The sequence below is a fragment of the Durio zibethinus genome, chromosome 28, assembly GCF_047325235.1.
Source record: "Durio zibethinus cultivar Kanyao isolate XHJ-2024 chromosome 28, ASM4732523v1, whole genome shotgun sequence".
In the NCBI taxonomy this organism is placed as follows: domain Eukaryota; kingdom Viridiplantae; phylum Streptophyta; class Magnoliopsida; order Malvales; family Malvaceae; genus Durio; species Durio zibethinus.
Genome location: NC_143189.1, coordinates 12,914,675 through 12,922,193, shown reverse-complemented (window position 1 = coordinate 12,922,193; position 7,519 = coordinate 12,914,675). Strand labels below are relative to the sequence as shown.

Genomic DNA, 7,519 nt, shown 5'->3' with positions numbered 1-7,519 from the left:
TTTTAGTTCTTTTATTTCTTTAGTTTAGTTATTAGCTTAAATGATAGATTTACCAATAACAAAGCTTTATTTTTCAAATTATTTTTTTAATCAAAAAAATATTTTTTCCAAGATTTTTTCTTTTATTGTTCTAAGTTTTAAACCTTTTTTTTCCCTTTTTTAGTTTCAGCAAATAGGTCTTTAGGATGCATTCTTGGCCTTTGATCAATGCTTGATTAAATGTTGATAAATCTCCACTTTTAGATTTGGTTAAGGTGGATTTCAAGTGCAAGAATTTGAATTTCATCCAACTTTTAAAGATATAATGTCTTCTTTTGAGCAAAACTCTTTAAAGCTAAGTCAAAGTGTCATAATCCTTTTTAAACTCTCATTGGCCAAATGTATCTAGTCTTTATTTTGGTGAAAATTACATGAAGACTTTCTTGAACTGGGTCTTGCTAAATATGATAAAGATTGGAAAGTCTTTAAACTTGCAAACTAAGCTTTCTATTTGCATGGCCAAATGATAGAGTTCTTTTTTAGATAAAACACCTTTAGCCGATCATGCTAAAGTTCTTAGTAGCTTGAAATTCTTCAAATATCACATGTGTGCTTGATTTTCTCTTAGAAGTGGGCTAGCCAAATGTATATAGAGTCCTTATGCAAGTAAAATTCCTTCATGGCTAAACAAAAGAGACACTCTAAGATTAAATCTCTTTTGGCCAAACATGTTGGAGTCCATATGAGCTTGAACTTGCATGCAATCCTCTTTAAGTTATAAGTAACTAAATGCAATGCATTATGGGAGCGTCTTTGTGCAAGTAAAACTCTATCTTGTCATATAGATAGAGTAATATGGATCAATATGGTTCGACTATGAGCTTTAAGATTGGGTTAAAAATGCTTCTTTTATGCTTGTATTCATCACTTGCATGAAAATGAACTTGAAACCCTAAATCATGAAAACAACATAAAATGTATCAAAAAATCTAAAATTTAAAATTTAGCACCATTTTTAACATGTAAAAACACTATATAATTTGATATTATCGTACCCCCACACTTAAATCTTTGCTTGTTCTCATGTAAAACCTCAAATCAACAAAACTAAAGAACCATTTACATACTTACAAAGTTAAAAATTACTTAAAATTTCTATCATGCACTATTGCATAATACAAAGCTAACTATAGATATAAAGTTACAAGAATTTTCTTCAAAAATAAGCTTTCAATATTTTATGCTTAATACATATATACATCTACTTAATCTTTAGTTATTGTATATAACTCAAGTAAAAAAAATGCAAAATACTTCATCACATTTCAACTCAAAGATAGAATAGACTTCTTATATTCATTTTCCCCATCCCTCTCCACTAATGTTAGACTTACATACTTGACTCAAAATCAAAAGGTCTTTTAAGCTTGTAATGTAAGGCTTGGATCAAGGTAAAAAAAAGAAAATTTTAGGCTTATAAACTCTAGGCTTACTTTCTTTAAATTTCTTGGACTTAGAACAATTGGAGCTCTTTTTGAAACTTTGACTTGTGAGGCATCACTTTATTCTTTTTATTCATGACTTTTTTTAAATATATATATATATATCCATTTTTTGCTTTTGTTGGGCTTTGCCTTTGCTTCTACCATTTCTTTCATTTTATTCCTTGCACCTCCCTTCCTCTTAAACACATAAAAATGTTTATAATACATAACTAAGTACAATTAGGTTTGGTAAACAAAAGAAAGGATAATAATCAAAGAAAAGGCTTATTGGCTTATTATGTGGTTAAATTAACAAAGAAAAAGAAATAATATTATAAGCTCAAAGTATAGATACTAGGGATGCATCATAACGGGGTGGCTTGAAAAGGGCTTAAATGGTTCAAATAACTACCTAGATCATCTTTTGAGTCAAGTATAGTCTAGGATCTTACCTCAAAGGTTAAGTACGTGAATTCTAGAGCACTTATTCATATCTTCAAATTTCATGCAATGCCACATTTTACAAACTTTCACAAAAATTATAGTAGTTCATTAAAAGAGAATAGAAACATATGTATAATAATCATATCTAAAGAAAGCCATGCTTAAGAATTTTTTTCAAGTTCCATTGTCTCCATAATTAAACTTCATATCATACTTTAATCATTCTTAAAAAATATATGCAAAGTTAACTAAGTGAGCATCATAATGAGATTTAGTATGTCAATTTGGTTTGAAAGCAAAAATGGGACCACAATTTTTAAAAACATTTAAGTTCAAAAAGCATATTTTCCCCCACACTTAAATTAAACATTATATCAAACAATAAAGGAAAATGAAATACTCTTTAAATTTACTTCAAGGCCAAATCTCATTTGTGTAAGACATTATCCTTGCTTTACTTTTTCTTTAAAAAAAAAAAAAAAACTCAAACAAAAACATTAAAACATACATGTCTTAAAAAAAATTAAGAAATAAAAAAGCATAAACATTAAAGTAAAACTTGGGTTGCTTCCCAAGTAATGCCAATTTTGGACAAGCTTGACCAGTTCTAAATCTATGGTTCATCTTGTCCCCTCACGAAGGAGCAGACCTTATTGTTTCTTTCATTGCAAAATAACATAAACAAACTTAGTTTTAAGAAGTGTACCAACTTTCCTAGCAAGACTAACATACACAGAGCTTGAGTTTGTTATAGGGTCAACATGGCTAGAGCTAAAGGTTGCCAATTTATTAATAGGATTAGGAGGTTTATCTATTAGGTTAGACTCTCTAAGGTTTTCTTTCACCTTGACTGTATTTACATCATCTTCATCTCTAAGCACACTATACCTTTCAATCATAAACTGCAGTTTCTTGTTTTGAATTTAATGGTAAGGCTAGAGTTGTAGACATTTATTAATACTTTAGCAATCAATAAGAAAGGTTTTCTTAATTGTAATGTAGCTTCATCATCCTTTATATTTAAAATAGTAAAATCTATAAGTTACCAACACATTTTCAATCTCTTTTATGGCAACTTGGAAGACTAGTCAGCAAACATAAGATTGAACTTTGTAGACTTTAACTCTTCACATCCTAGCTATATAAAAATATTCATAAGCATTAGATTTATACTAGAACCAAGATCTTAAAAAGCATCATAAAATTTTAAATGTCCAATTTTGTAAGGAATAATAAAACTCCTTAAATCATTTTATTTTTTAGGCAGGAGTTGTTGAAGTTTAGGGCTACAATCTTTTAAAAATGTGACTTCCTTCAATTCTTTAAGTAGCTCATTTGGAATAGGCCTTTGGGCAGGTGGTGTTATGTTGAAATACTACCTATACATTCTAGCAGTCATCTTTAGCCTTGGTTGTATTTACTCTTAGACTTTTTCCTCTTCTTTTCTTTTCTCTTCTAGCGGATCTTCTTATTAAACTATACTTGTTTCATTTTAAACTATCTTTTCTCACTCAAGTTGAATGCTTTTTAGTAATACTTTTTCTACTTGTAATAGCATTTATCTTTCTTCAATAGACCCTTTAATTTACTCTTTAAAATCTTCCTCATATTCTATTTCATTAGTTTATTCATCAGGGTTTTCTTCAATATTTTTCAGGGGCTTCTAATGCCATGGAGTCTAAACCTTGCAAAATTTCTCTCTAAATTTTTAAAGTTCTTTATATTCTAATATGTCTTTCTTCCCTAAAAAATCTATTTCCATCTATTTCAAATAAACTAGTAGACTTTTTACTTACCTTTCTTTTTATCCCCCGCAAGAAGTTGTCAACAGCTATCTCTTTAATAAGCTCAATTGTTTCTTTAGGAGTCTTGCTCGTAATTACCCCTTCAACTACTAAGTTTAAGGTGATTTTCATAGATAGTGTGAGACTATTGTAAAAGATTTGGATTTGAAGTCACTAGAGTAATCCAAGGTAAGGGCATTTCCTTAACAACTCCTTGAATTGTTCCCATCCATCATATAGTGTTTCACCATCTACTTATAAAGTTTGGTGATCTCATTCCTTAACTTTGTTGTTTTTACTGGTAGGAAGAATTTTGTTATAAACTTCTAAACCAAATCATCCAATGTAGTGATTAAACTAGGTCGTAATGATGACAACCAATTTTTTATCTTATCTCTAAGAAAAAAAATAATCTTAGTCTAATAGCTTAATCAGAAACACCATTATAGCAAAAAGTATCACATAATTCAAGAAAGTTAGATAGGTGAAAATTAGGATCATTGCTTGGTAACCTTCCAAACTGCACAGAAGTTTGGACCATTTGTATAATTGAAGGCTTGATTCAAAGTTGTTGGTTTGAATAGCTGGCTGTCTAATGGATGGTTGAAAACAATCTGTATGGGAAGTTACATAATCCCTTAAAGTTTTTTACTCCTCATTGTTTACATTAGCCATGGGTATTGGTTCAAGTGATATTGATTGCTCTTTTCTTCTCCTTTTGAATATTCTTTCAATTTCTTTATCAACTGGAGCTAAGCCACACTTTTGGACTGTGCATGCAAATAAGAAAAGATAAAAAAAACAAAAGAAAACTAAATAAATAAAAAAAGGTTTAAATTATAAGAAGTTAAGAATCTTTATTAATATTGAGAACATTGTTATAATCCTTGACAACGAAGTCAAAAACTTGATTGCTACTTTTTTTATAGCCTGCAAATGTATAGATTAAGTAATAATAATAGAAGTATTCAAATATCATCTCTTAAGGGATTATAGATTATAATATTGGGTTGTTCACAATTATGAAAAGCAAGATCTTAGATTTCTATATCTAAACAAATGAAAGATCACAAATTGATGGCAAAACAAAGAAAAGAAAGATTAAAGCAAGTGTAAGCTTAGATATTGACTTCACCAACTGTCACTTAAGAAGTAAAAAAATATAGCCACAAACAAAATCTAAAATAATTAAGTGCAACTTGAAAAATAAAGAGAAATTAGGAATGTCAAATGCTTAGAGCAAAAATGGAAGAGTGCATAAAATTTAAACTTAAAGAGCATCAAAGGTTGTAGCCAAATCTTGTAAAAAAGTAAAATAGTACTTGGATCAAACTCGTAAAGAAAAAGAATGCTATGCCACAACTAAGAAAAGAAAAACAAGATTTAAAACTTAGAAAAATAAAAGAAACAATCGTAGAAAAAATACTTCTTTGATTGAAAAGAAATAATTTGGAAAACAAAGCTTTTATGTTGGCAAATATGTCACCTAAGCCAACAATTAAGCTAAAGAAATAACAAAACTAAGAACTAAGAACTAAAAGAGATAAGAAAAGCGAGGAATAGGATAATGAAATAGGGTAAATGGCATCCATATTTATAAAGTGAGATTTTGCCATGGTTGTAGGCTTTGCAAGATGTATTTTCAAATTCAAACTCTAGGTGATAAGGCTTATCTTTATCTTCTAACTAGGTATGACCGAATAGGACTCATCTTCCTTAAGTATGCTTGATCAAATGGGGTATTAAAGATGCAATCTTGGCTCTTGATCAATGCTTGATTAAATCTTGATAAATCTCCAGTCTTGGATTTGGCTAAGATGGATTTCAAAAGTAAGAATTTAAATTTCATCCAATTTTTGAAGAGATAAAGTCCTTCTCCATACAACACTCTTCAAAGCTAAGTCAAAATGTCATGATCCTTTTTTATCTCTCATTGGTTGAATGTATCTAACCTCTATTTTGGTAAAAATTGCATAAAGGCTTTCTTGAATGGGATCTTAGCTGAATATGATAAGGATTGATGAGTCCTTAAACTTGCAACTAAGCTTTCTCTTTGTACGGCCAAATGGATAGAGTTTTTTTAAAAATAAAACACCTTTGCCCGATCATGGTAGAATCATGGTAGCTTGAAATTCTTTAAATATCATATGTGTGCTTGATTTTCTCTTGAAAGTGGGCTAGCCAAATGCATGTAGAGTCCTTATGCAAGCATAATTCCTTAATGGCTAAGTAAATGACCCACTATAGGATTAGATCTTTTTTGGCTAAACATGTTGGAGTCCATATGAGCTTGAACTTGCATGCAATCCTTTTTAAGTTATAAGTGGCCAAATGTAATGTATCATGAGAGAGTCATTGTGCAAGAAAAACTTTATCTTGGCCGCATGGATGGAGGAATGTGGATTAATATGGTTTGGCTATGAGCTTGAAGATCGAGCTAAAAAAGCTCTTTGTATGCTTGCATGCATGGTTTACATGAAAATTAGCTTGAAATTCTAAAATCATGAAAACGACATAAAAAATGCCAAAAACATCCAAATTTAAAATTTAGTTCCTTTTTTAACATGTAAAAATTCTATATAATTTGATGCTATCAATCATACCTTAACTCAAAGATATCATAATTTTAAGTTAGAACAACCTTTAATTTGCTTGAACTCCAAGGAATTTCGAGGCTTAAAGTCACGTAAGTGCTTTGCCTTTAATGGTGATCTACACAACCACAAGTCATAGTTTTCTCTAAGGTATAAGGAACATGCATGCTAGGAAAGCTTTCTTCTCTCTATGGCTAAACCTTGAGAAAGGAACTTTTTACTCATGCTTTTTAACATGTGTGCCTAGGAAAAATAAATAAAGGAAACATGATGACCACCAATTAACATAGTAGTCACATATCTCTTTATGTCTCTAGGGTTATATGACATAGGCACAAGGTTATATAGTGCCTAAGCCCTAATTTAGAATTACAGTAATTTTAATTTGGCCACATTATTTATTGAACACTTCAATTAAATCTTTTACATATTTTAGCTTTTATTCAATTAAGTCTTACTTAATTGAAACCCAATTTTAATTAGACATTATAATTATTATGTGTGACCCATTAGACTTCCAATATGTTGGCAACAAATAGAAATCTATATCAATATAAGAATAATCTAATTATATTCATAGATTATAGGCGGCATCTAGCAATGCATCATAACCACTAAAATGTTATAGAGTCAAGATAATGTCAACAAACCTTTTAATGTATAGTTTATCAAAGTAATTTAGTCCTTCCATCATATATCCTGAAAGGCCATGAGCATAGTGCAATGTTTACCCTAGAAAACCTTTTATATATAGTTTCGATTTTAACATTATAGTTCTTTACAAATTTCAGTTTTTGCATTCTGTTTGGCTTTAATTTTATTACATTATTATTAACAGTTTTAGCTATTATATCTATTATAATAAATTTATGGTTGTTTAATTTCATAGTTTTGCATTCAAGTAATTTCTATTCATTGTTTTATATACTGCATTTAATTTTCTGCACTGTTTAATTTTTATGCATTAGTTTTAGGTTTAATTTTCTGTATTTAGCAATTTAAAATTTTACTACAATTAGTTTTTAGCTATTGCATTAAGTTAATTACATAATTCTGCTCTTTTTAATTCACTGCATTGTTAATTTAGCTAATGCATTTTTTGCTTTTATTTTTTCTGTTATGCATTGTTTAGTTTTTTATTTTCTGCACTAATTCAATTTTCTACATGTTATTTTAGGACTATTCTGTAGTATTATTATTTTACTGCATTAGTTTTTCTTTTAAATGTTTTAGT

At 29.2% G+C, this 7,519-nt stretch overlaps 1 non-coding gene across 1 annotated transcript; it reads left to right on the top strand.

Moving 5' to 3' along the window:
* The first annotated feature begins 3,872 nt into the window (after positions 1 to 3,872).
* LOC149510782 (small nucleolar RNA R71) lies at positions 3,873 to 3,978 on the top strand. Its single transcript, XR_016335267.1, has one exon. It is a non-coding gene; the product is annotated as a small nucleolar RNA R71 (small nucleolar RNA).
* The last annotated feature ends 3,541 nt before the right edge of the window (positions 3,979 to 7,519 follow it).